Consider the following 9,257-nt stretch of genomic DNA (forward strand, 5'->3'; position numbering starts at 1 on the left):
TGGCCACGTGGTTGTCAAATGAGCGATTGCTGTCAACTTGGGTCCCCAGGTCCCTAATTACTTCTTCCGTACTTAATGGATTACCACCTATGTGGTAATTTGTGGGCACTTTGTTTTTTCCTAAGGGGATGACTATACACTTTTTGGCGTTTAGCTTGAGGCCATGGCTCTGGCACCAGTTGTCTGTTTCTATGAGGCCCTTTTGTAGGATGGTTGTGTCGGCTGGAGAGTCTATTATGGCGCCCAGTTTGTAGTCATCTGCGAACTTGGTCAGCCACAGTCCTTCCGTGTTAGCCTGTACCTCCGAGAAATATATACCAAACAAGAGAGGTCCCAGGACTGAGCCTTGTGGGATGCCACTTGTAACTGGTTTGGAGTCTGACATGGCTCCAGCAATTCTAACCATGTGGGTTCTGTCCTTGAGCCAGTTTAAAACCCATCTAGTGACATAGGGGTTTATATTTAAGCTGGTGAGCTTATCTATAATGCCCGAGTGGGGTATTGTATCGAAGGCTTTTGCAAGGTCCATGTAGGCTGTGTGGACCACCTTCCCCTCGTCAATGGCCTTGGTGACTGTTTCAAAGAAATCAACCAGGTTTAAGAGGCAGGATCTGCCCTTAAAGCCGAACTGGGTAGGATCCAATGTCTGTAGGTCCCCAATATCTTTACTTATGAGGTCCATGGTGATCCTTTCCATAGCTTTGTAGACCAAGCTAGTCAAGCTTATGGGGCGATAGTTTCCAGGATCCGTTGAGGCACCACGTTTGTGGAGAGGGACCACTGTTGCTGTACGCCACTCTTTGGGTACATATCCTGTAGTAAGGCTGAGATTGAACAGTAGCTTTATCTTTGGGTTTAGTTCTTCTTGGAGTTCATGTAGGATGCAGCCCGCGACACCGTCTGGTCCCATTGATGCTGTGTTTTTTTGCTTTGGAGAGGGCGGCTCTTACCTGAGCATCTGAGATGTCAGGGGGCAGCACTCTGCTGGGATAGATATTTGCCCTTTTGGTGGGGAAGGGGGGGGGAGAGAAGTTTGCACTGAACCGGTCAGCTAGGATGCTGGCAAGGTCTGTGGGTTCGGTGTATTTATTGTCATTTTGGACTAATTCTGAGCATATCTGGGAATTCCCACCCAGGTTCCTAACATAACTAAAGAAAGCCTTGTGATTATCCTTAGTGTCCTGTGCAATTTTTCTCTCAAAGCTGGCCTTAGACGATTTTATGAGTGCCGTAGTTTTTTGCTAATACTGATCAGAGATGCCTTCCCATTTTGGGATTTTGCTCTATCATGTAGTAGCTTCCTCCTTCTATAGTATAGTTTGTTTATGGCTGGGGTCCACCAGACAGGACGCCTAACTTTGGAGGATTGGGTCTTGGTTTTATTTGGGATTGCATGAGCCATGCATTCCTGAAGGTGTTCATAGAATGTGTTTATAAAGGATTCTGCGGTCTCGGCCGTATTTTCCACAGGCCCGGGGGCTTTGAAGGATTCCACCTCGGTTTTGAGGAGTGTGACATTTGCTTTAGAGAAGTTTTTCACTGTGGATTTCTAGGCAGGGGCTGGGGTCGGGATGTGAATATCTAGTGAGATTAGTTTATGGTCTGATCTTACCAGTGAGGGATACACTTCTGGTCTGGAGCATAGAGTCCCCATGTTGGTGATGATCAGGTCCAGTATGTTTTCCCCTCTTGTGGGAGAGGCAACAAGTTGTTCCATAGCATTTGAGTTGATAAATTCTAGGAACCTTTGGGCTAGGGTGTTGGAGCTAGAGTAATGCTCCCAGTCTATGTTAGGGTAGCTGAAGTCGCCCAATATAATGGTGTTTGTTGAGACCTTCAGATTTTCCAGTGTTCTCAGGAAAGCTGAGTGGGGTTCCTGGGTTTGGGAGGGTGGTCTGTAGCAGGCTATAAACTGGAAGGCAGTTTTACCCACTGTTAGTTGCACATGGATAGTCTCTGATGCTTCGTGCTGTGCCACCAACCTGGAGGTGTGGGTATCTTTGACGAATATTGATACTTCCCCTCCTTTTGTGGTTCAGTCCAAGTTTTGGGGCCGAAAAACATGGTATGAGGTATAACCTGGTAGTGCTGGGGTGCTCTCGGGAGCCTTGAACCGGGTTTCTGTTACTGCACAAATATCGATGTTCTCCATGCTAAGGAGAGCTTTGAGTGCGTGCATCTTGTGGTTTAGACTTCTGGCGTTGAGTAGCATTACTCTTAGTTTCTTATATCTTGTGATACCTATGGAGGTGGGTTTGTCTTTTGAGCCTTGCCTAAAAAAGGCACTATGGGGGTAGCAAGAGCCTTTGCCAATATCCGAAAGCCCACGGGTGACAGGTGCAAGCCGTCCCTAGCGAAGCATCGTGGCTTGTCGAGCATGTCATCCCAGGCAGACAGGCATTGGATCTCCTTTGAATGACACCAATACTTAAGCCAATTGTTGAAATTTATCATCTTGTCTTCATATTGTGGCATCATTCTTGGTGAGGGTAAGATGCTACTCAAGGTCAGGGTCATACCGGCCTGGGATACATGCTCAGAGAGCTCCTCTATGTCTCTTTTCATGTAGTCCAGGGAGGTACGTCTCAGGTCATTCACACCAGTATGGACAATGACTGAGTCATATTTGTACTTGCCTTGGAGTGACCTGAGTGCTTGTGTTATGTGGCGGATCCTAGCGCCGACAGGCAGCTCACCGTGACCTTCTCCTTGTTCAGCCTGGTGGCGGACGTCAGTGTGCCTGGCGAGTCACCTATTACAAGTGTATCAGGTGTGTTGTTTAGCCTTAAGGGCTGTGACTGTTCGGCACACTGGCTTTGTGAGCTATGTGTTGCACGTGCTTTGTTTTGGGGTAGCGGTTGCTTGGGTGTCTGCTTTGGAGGTCTCTGCTGCTTAGGCAGATTTTTATTTAGAGCCTCCGAGTATGTTTTTGTGTGTTTATGTGTTTGGTTTGCTGCCGTGGTAGGTCTATGTGAGATTGGAATTGTAGTGAGTGTGGTTTCCTTCTCCTCCTGACTGGTTACGCCAGGACTGAGTTGAGAGAGCGTAGCCTCCAGTTTGGCTATATGGTTGCATCTCTCACATGTGTTGGAATTTGTTGGGAGGAGGAGAGAGTTGTCTGTGTACATGAGGCAGTTGTAACATTGCCTCAAGATTCCCAGATTCACCAGCTGGACCAGAGAGGAGATTGACAACTGACCTTTGGACATGCTAGAATAGTATTGGGAATTCCTTTATAATTGAAAAAAACGGCCAATGGGGAACAAAGTACTCAAGGGGAGTTTGTGAGGGTGTAAGTGCTTTTAATTTTTTAGTGCTGACTTATATAATTGCTTTAGTGAGCAAGTGCCAGGCTTTAGAGTGGGAATAGGGTGTTTATTATGAGAACTAGATCAGTTCTAAGGGAAAAAGTGAAGAACAGACTTTGTGGAGCCGAGAATGGTTTAAACCCAATTAAGCTGTGCTATGCGCAAAGCCGCGCTAAAGCGGGTTTTATACAAGAGGACTTGAAAAAGCTAGAAATTGGCCCAAAACGGCCAATAGACTACCAGATTCTTGTACTGGGAACACTCCTCCAGGGATAGATAGGCTGCTCCAAGCTCCCCACTGCCACTGGTGAACAAAGAAACCTCCCTTTATCCAAGAAAGGAAATGGGCAACACAGGAACTTTCCAAAAGTCTAGAATACAGCAAAGCCTGTATCTGGACTACTCTAGGTCAGGAAATATGGAAAACAAGGATAATTTTTTTTTTCCAACAAACAGCAGGAAAACGTAATAAATATGTAACACAGGCTAGAGCACTTGAGTGTGTAGCCTCAACAGGTAAAAGCAACAAACAGGACAAACTTTAAAAGTGCAGGTGCAAAAACAACTTTAAACAGTTTAAAATAGTCCAAGAAGCAGAAATACTTGCAGTTTAGCTAGATCGGACAGTCGCCCAGGTAGTACCAGGAAAACAAACACTTTTATCAGGTTAGCAGTCACTCTTTTAGCCTCTCTGCTGCTAGCACCACTCTGCAGGACCACAAGGAGCTTGGCTGAGTAGTAACAAGCGCAAAAACCGTGCCAAAGTGGGTTTTATACAGGGGGACTTGAAAGAGCTAAAACTTGGCCCAAAACGGTCAATAGACTACCAGATTCTTGTGCTGGGAACACTCCTCCAGGCCCCTGGTAGGGAAGGATTTGGATGAGGCAGTATCATGTGCTTATGCAGTTACATGCAGTCAGGCTAGGAGACAAGCATGTGAGTCTGGTAACCTGGGGGGGACCCAGACAGACTGCATACTTGCAGCCAGGACTGGTGAGGTGGTTACTTCAGGCAGGAAGCTACTCTGTAGCAGTGAGACTGAAGGTGAGCCACAGCTCCTTGTGGGTACTGATGTTCCCTTGGACAGAGTGACTGCAAAGGTAGAGGTGAGTAGTATTATCCAGGCTAACAGTGAGGTACTACTGTCAGAGGATGTCAGACTTCCTGTGGAAGGGGAGCTGGGAAGGGTTACAAAGAGACAGGCTCAGCTCTCAGACCCTACATTGCAAGGCCTGAGGCAGGTAGCTAGTGAGGCACCTGATTCTCAATGGAAGGGGGGATCTGTATACTGGGACAAAGGGTTACTGTATAGAGAGTGGACCCCTGAGGGAGGGCTGGAAGGTGAGAGGGTACAGCAGTTGGCAATGCCTAGAGCCTACCATCTGGCGCTTCTAGCCATAGCCCATGATATTCTCTTTGCAGGTCATATGGGCATAAATTGTACAAAGAGATATATTATGCAGAGCTTCTATTGGCCTGGAATTTCCAGAGATGTAACAGGGTACTGCAGGACCTGTGAGCAGTGCCAAAAGGTAGGCAAGGCAGGAGACAAGGTGAGAGCTCTTTTGATGGTGAACACCTTAACCATTATGCCAAGCTCCCCTTCCCTTTGCCTGTGATTGAGGAGCCATTTCAGAGGGTAGCTATGGATATTGTGGGGCCTGTGTGTATCCAAAGTTCCACAGGGAAAAAGTATATCCTAGTGGTAGTGGATTATGCTACATGATACCCCGAGACAGTGGCTCTGTCCTCAATTGAGACAGAAAAGGTGGCAAGTACTTTGTTGATTTTCAGCAGGGTAGGCTTCCCAAAAGAAATTTTGGCTGACAGAGGTGCCAATTTTATGTCAGACCTGCTGGCTTGTCTGTGGAAGTACTGCAGGGTGAAGCACATAAAGACCACCCCTTACCATCCCCAGACTAATGGTCTTGTTGAGAGGTTAGTGGTGAGGATTGAGGCTCCTTGATTGCTGGGCTAAGTGCACGGTCATCACACCCTGTAGTATCCCACTAGTTAAAATTTTACATTCAGAGGTAGTACCAGGAACATTCACAATTTGGATCAGACAGAAAGTTTATCTGCAATCCAGCACACAATGTAGGGTTCACATTAAGGTTCATAACACTAGAGTGGAGGGACAGTGTCAAAAGCCTTGGCCAGGTCATAAGCAGTGTGCATTCACTAACCACTGTGCACAGCCTCTAACATATTGAAAGAAGTTTATTACATTCAGGAGACTGAAACTGCCCCTCACAAAACCACACTAAACTGGAGTCTAGATAAGTTAAGTTGCCTATGTCTGCACAAAAGATTTCTGCTATTATGCATTCTATGGTTTTGCATACAAGGCTGATGAAGCTGATGGGCCTGTAATTACCCAGGTCTGTAGAGGAGCTAACTCTTGTGCTGGCGAATTACAGTGGCTGTTCTCCATGCATCAGGCAGAAATACTGCGGATAGACAGGATTTAAGTAGCTTCTTGTATAGTGTACACTTCGCACTGATGAGTACGCAGCCTGGTATGCTGCCTGGTCCCATGGAGTTTTTGGCTTTTAATAGGGACTTTAAGACTTGTTCCAAGGTGACTTCAGGGGGGAGACTATACTTTCAGGGACAGTGGACAGTGGAGGCAACAATGTAGAGAAGTGGAGTAAACATAGCACTAACTTTGTCTGGCTAGTATTTTGGCTATATCCTTGGCATCATAATGGGTGATATCATTATAGATTAGCACATTATTCCAAAATTTCCTGGCATAACTGAGGAAAGAGCTGTTGTTTCCTCTGGTAGCTGAAGTGCCTTAGGCTCCTACTATTCTTTACACTTTAAGATAGTGGTCTTTAAGTTCCCTGCTAACATGCTTTAGGGTGGTCTTGAAGTAGGAAGAACTGGGATTTCTTGAAGCCTTTCATTACGTTTGTTCACTTGTAAAGCAGTTTACTAATATGGGAGTATGGAGAGTCCATCAGAGAAGTTTATTCCTATATTTACTATTGTACTTACAGCTAACATTTACCAACTTTTCTATGTAGCTGTTTATGTGCTGATAAAAGTCAAATGTAAATGTGGCAGCCCTCTAAGATGGCTCCACTTACAGTGGACTGTTGGGAACTTTGCATACATCTTCTAAAACCTGAAGTAGATTTGCCCTGGAAAAGTCCCTAAAGACAGTGTCATTTGGTGGCTGGGTGATACCGCTAGAACTGACAAAGAAAATAACACATTTGTGGTCAGATTTAACCAAAGATGAGACCTTGCATGGGGTACAGAGGCATTAGCTAGTTTGGTAAGGACCAGGTCAAGGATATTAAAGGCTCTAGAGGGAGTTTTATCATTTGCTCCAGTACACTGGTATTAACACAAGTCTAGGAAACATTGAGTGTATATATTTTTACAGATGAAAGTGAGCCTATCAATACTTGGGTAACTGAAGTCCTCTAGCGAGAAGAATTTGGCTTAACATTCAATCCCTCACAGTTGATAAGAGCTGAATTAAACTCCTAATACAAAACGTCAAAAGAGTTGCTAACCCATAGTTTCTTAAGCAGGATCCACATCTGATGAGCTGGTTAAAAATCCCAGTATTCTATAACTTACTTCATCAGGTGAATAATAAAATGAGATTTCAGCTAGGTGTGTAAAAAAAGCTACTAAAAGCTAGAAGACAAATCTCAGAAGCCAGATCATTTTCTTCTTAGGCTTTATAGGTCATCAAAGCAAATCTGCTTTTACTAGCATTTTTTTTCTTCCATTAGGATCGCTAGGAGGACAAGCATAAGAAACTCTCTTCAACAACACACCTAGATGAAACCTCGTTTTATTCACCTAACAGAGCAAGTTACACAATACTGGGATATCCAACCAGCTCAGATGTGGATCCTGCTTTAGCAACTGCGGGTTAGCAACACCTTTGGAGATTTGTATTAGTTGTCTAATTCTATTTTTAGCATATTTTGCTTGCCAATGGCTCCCTCCCTGACTGCAAGAATTCCCACAGTGCTCATAACACCCTTGGGTATTTTTCAAATCAGCATCTCTCATAGTTGATAATGTAATTCAATGTCTTTGGGGAAAACACTGATGGTGCATCTGTAGCTACCAATGAAATAATCTCCAAGTTAGGGTTAAGAACAATCTGATGGGTTGTGATGGGTACTGACAGGGCTTTGCTCTCAGGTACCTCTGTGGGTGTTTCTGATTTTGCAGGTGTCTGAACAGATACATGCCAAAGGGGGGAGGAATTATACTCAAAGAGCTGTAATCACATAAAAGGAAAAAAAAAAGTCACCTTTGAATCAAGAACATTTACAGATGCTCAAAACCGATATGCTCACACACAAGAGAGTAAATCAGCAACAGTGTATGGATTAGACACATAGCTGGCCTTAGGCATAGGCCAACTAGGCAGTTTCCTAGGGCGCCGCTCTAGCAGGGGTGCTTTTCCAGTATTTATTTGGTGTAGGTAGACCAGGATCTGGGCACCGGGTGGTGTGGTGGAGGTGCCCTGTAGCCATTTTGCCTAGGGCACCAGTTGACCTAAGGGCGCTCCTAATTTAGACAAATTCATTGAATGTGCCTATGCTAAAGCAGTTTAGATGGTTCCTTGCAAAACATAACCACAAATTTCTTAGTCTTATATAAGGTAGCCTTGACAATCCAGACATTATTTGATTTATATAAATTTACCCAAAGTGAAACAAACCAGGCAATGAACTAAATATAACAGATATGTTAAGTATAGTGCACTTAACAGAGAAGCAAGAGACGACAAAGAATTAGTTGGATGGCGCAGTGGTGTATAGGTAGCGTTGTCAACTCACAGCAAAAGGTTCTCCGGTTCGATTCTCAGCTAGGGTGCCTTCTGAGAAGAGTCTGCATGTCCTCCCTGTTTTCGTGTGGGTTTCCTCCGGGTACTCCGGTTTCCTTCCACATTACAAAGACATGTGTCTGGAGTGGTTCTCCCCGGGCATCCGCTGAAAATTGGCTTTGCTCCAAGTCGGACTTTCCCGTAAACAAATTTTAAATAAATAAAATAAAAATAAACTCCACAGTTACAAATGACAGAAGAATAACTTAGGTTTCAGTGGTATACTGATACTGCCATAGAAATGTGGTTACTACTGAAAGACAAAATAAAATGACGGCTTAAGTTAAAATCATCAGTAAGCAAAGAAATTTAGCCTTACCTTTCTTTCATGGGAAAAGATAAGTTATGGTCAGGGGCTTGATACTTCAAGCTGACAAATAAAAAATAATTCCAAATTAAATGGGCAAAACAAATATTTGCAAAGATACCAACTCACATCTAGAACAAAAAGAGAAAGAGATACAATGATTTGGCTTACAAGGTGAGCTCTAATGCAAGTAGTGCAACATTGTGCTATCTGCAATGCATATTACATCAACCAGGAGAAAGAGATGCTAGCATTCCCAGTTCCAGGCCATCCATATTGCTAAGTAGATGTGGATTTGTTCCAGTATGAAGAAAGCACAAATGTACAAGTTAAACTTACCATTAACACTAGATGCTTTAATGAGCACAGCTGCAGTAGGCTTATCTATATAGGTTATATCCTACCAAGGTTAAACAGAAAGACAGCCTCCAAAGCTTCAAAGCACCTGCCATGCACCCAAGCTGTCACGCAGATCGAACTGAGCTGACTAAGAGACACGTTTGGGCACTAAGCAGCGATCATTCAAAATATCTACTCTTATGGTACATTTAAATTACACAACTGTTCCATGTTCATTATACTGATCACTGCTGCAGTTGTCTTAGATGCTTGGGTAGATTACCTTAGCTAACTACATTTCAGAAGTGGAAAAAGAAGAGCCAAGGAATGCCTAGGGCATGGCCCTAGTAAAGCCTGATCTGGACCAAGAGAAGGAATCAAGCTTATGGACCTTTGTAAATGTATGTACATAGGACCAAACAGCATCAGCCAAAG

The 9,257-nt window shown here is 44.2% G+C and overlaps 1 protein-coding gene across 1 annotated transcript in view; it reads right to left on the minus strand.

The window, feature by feature from the left end:
• The window catches only part of OSBPL8 (oxysterol binding protein like 8), a 3,324,100-nt gene extending 3,315,552 nt beyond the window's left edge, over positions 1-8,548 (minus strand). The window contains exon 1 of the mRNA XM_044087980.1: positions 8,496-8,548. The gene's annotated coding sequence lies outside the window, so the exon portion shown is untranslated. The remainder of the gene's footprint in view (positions 1-8,495) is intronic.
• Positions 8,549-9,257: the final 709 nt, after the last annotated feature.

Source organism: Protopterus annectens, chromosome 11.part0, assembly GCF_019279795.1.
Source record: "Protopterus annectens isolate FY-2018-M chromosome 11.part0, PAN1.0, whole genome shotgun sequence".
Lineage (NCBI taxonomy): Eukaryota > Metazoa > Chordata > Ceratodontiformes > Protopteridae > Protopterus > Protopterus annectens.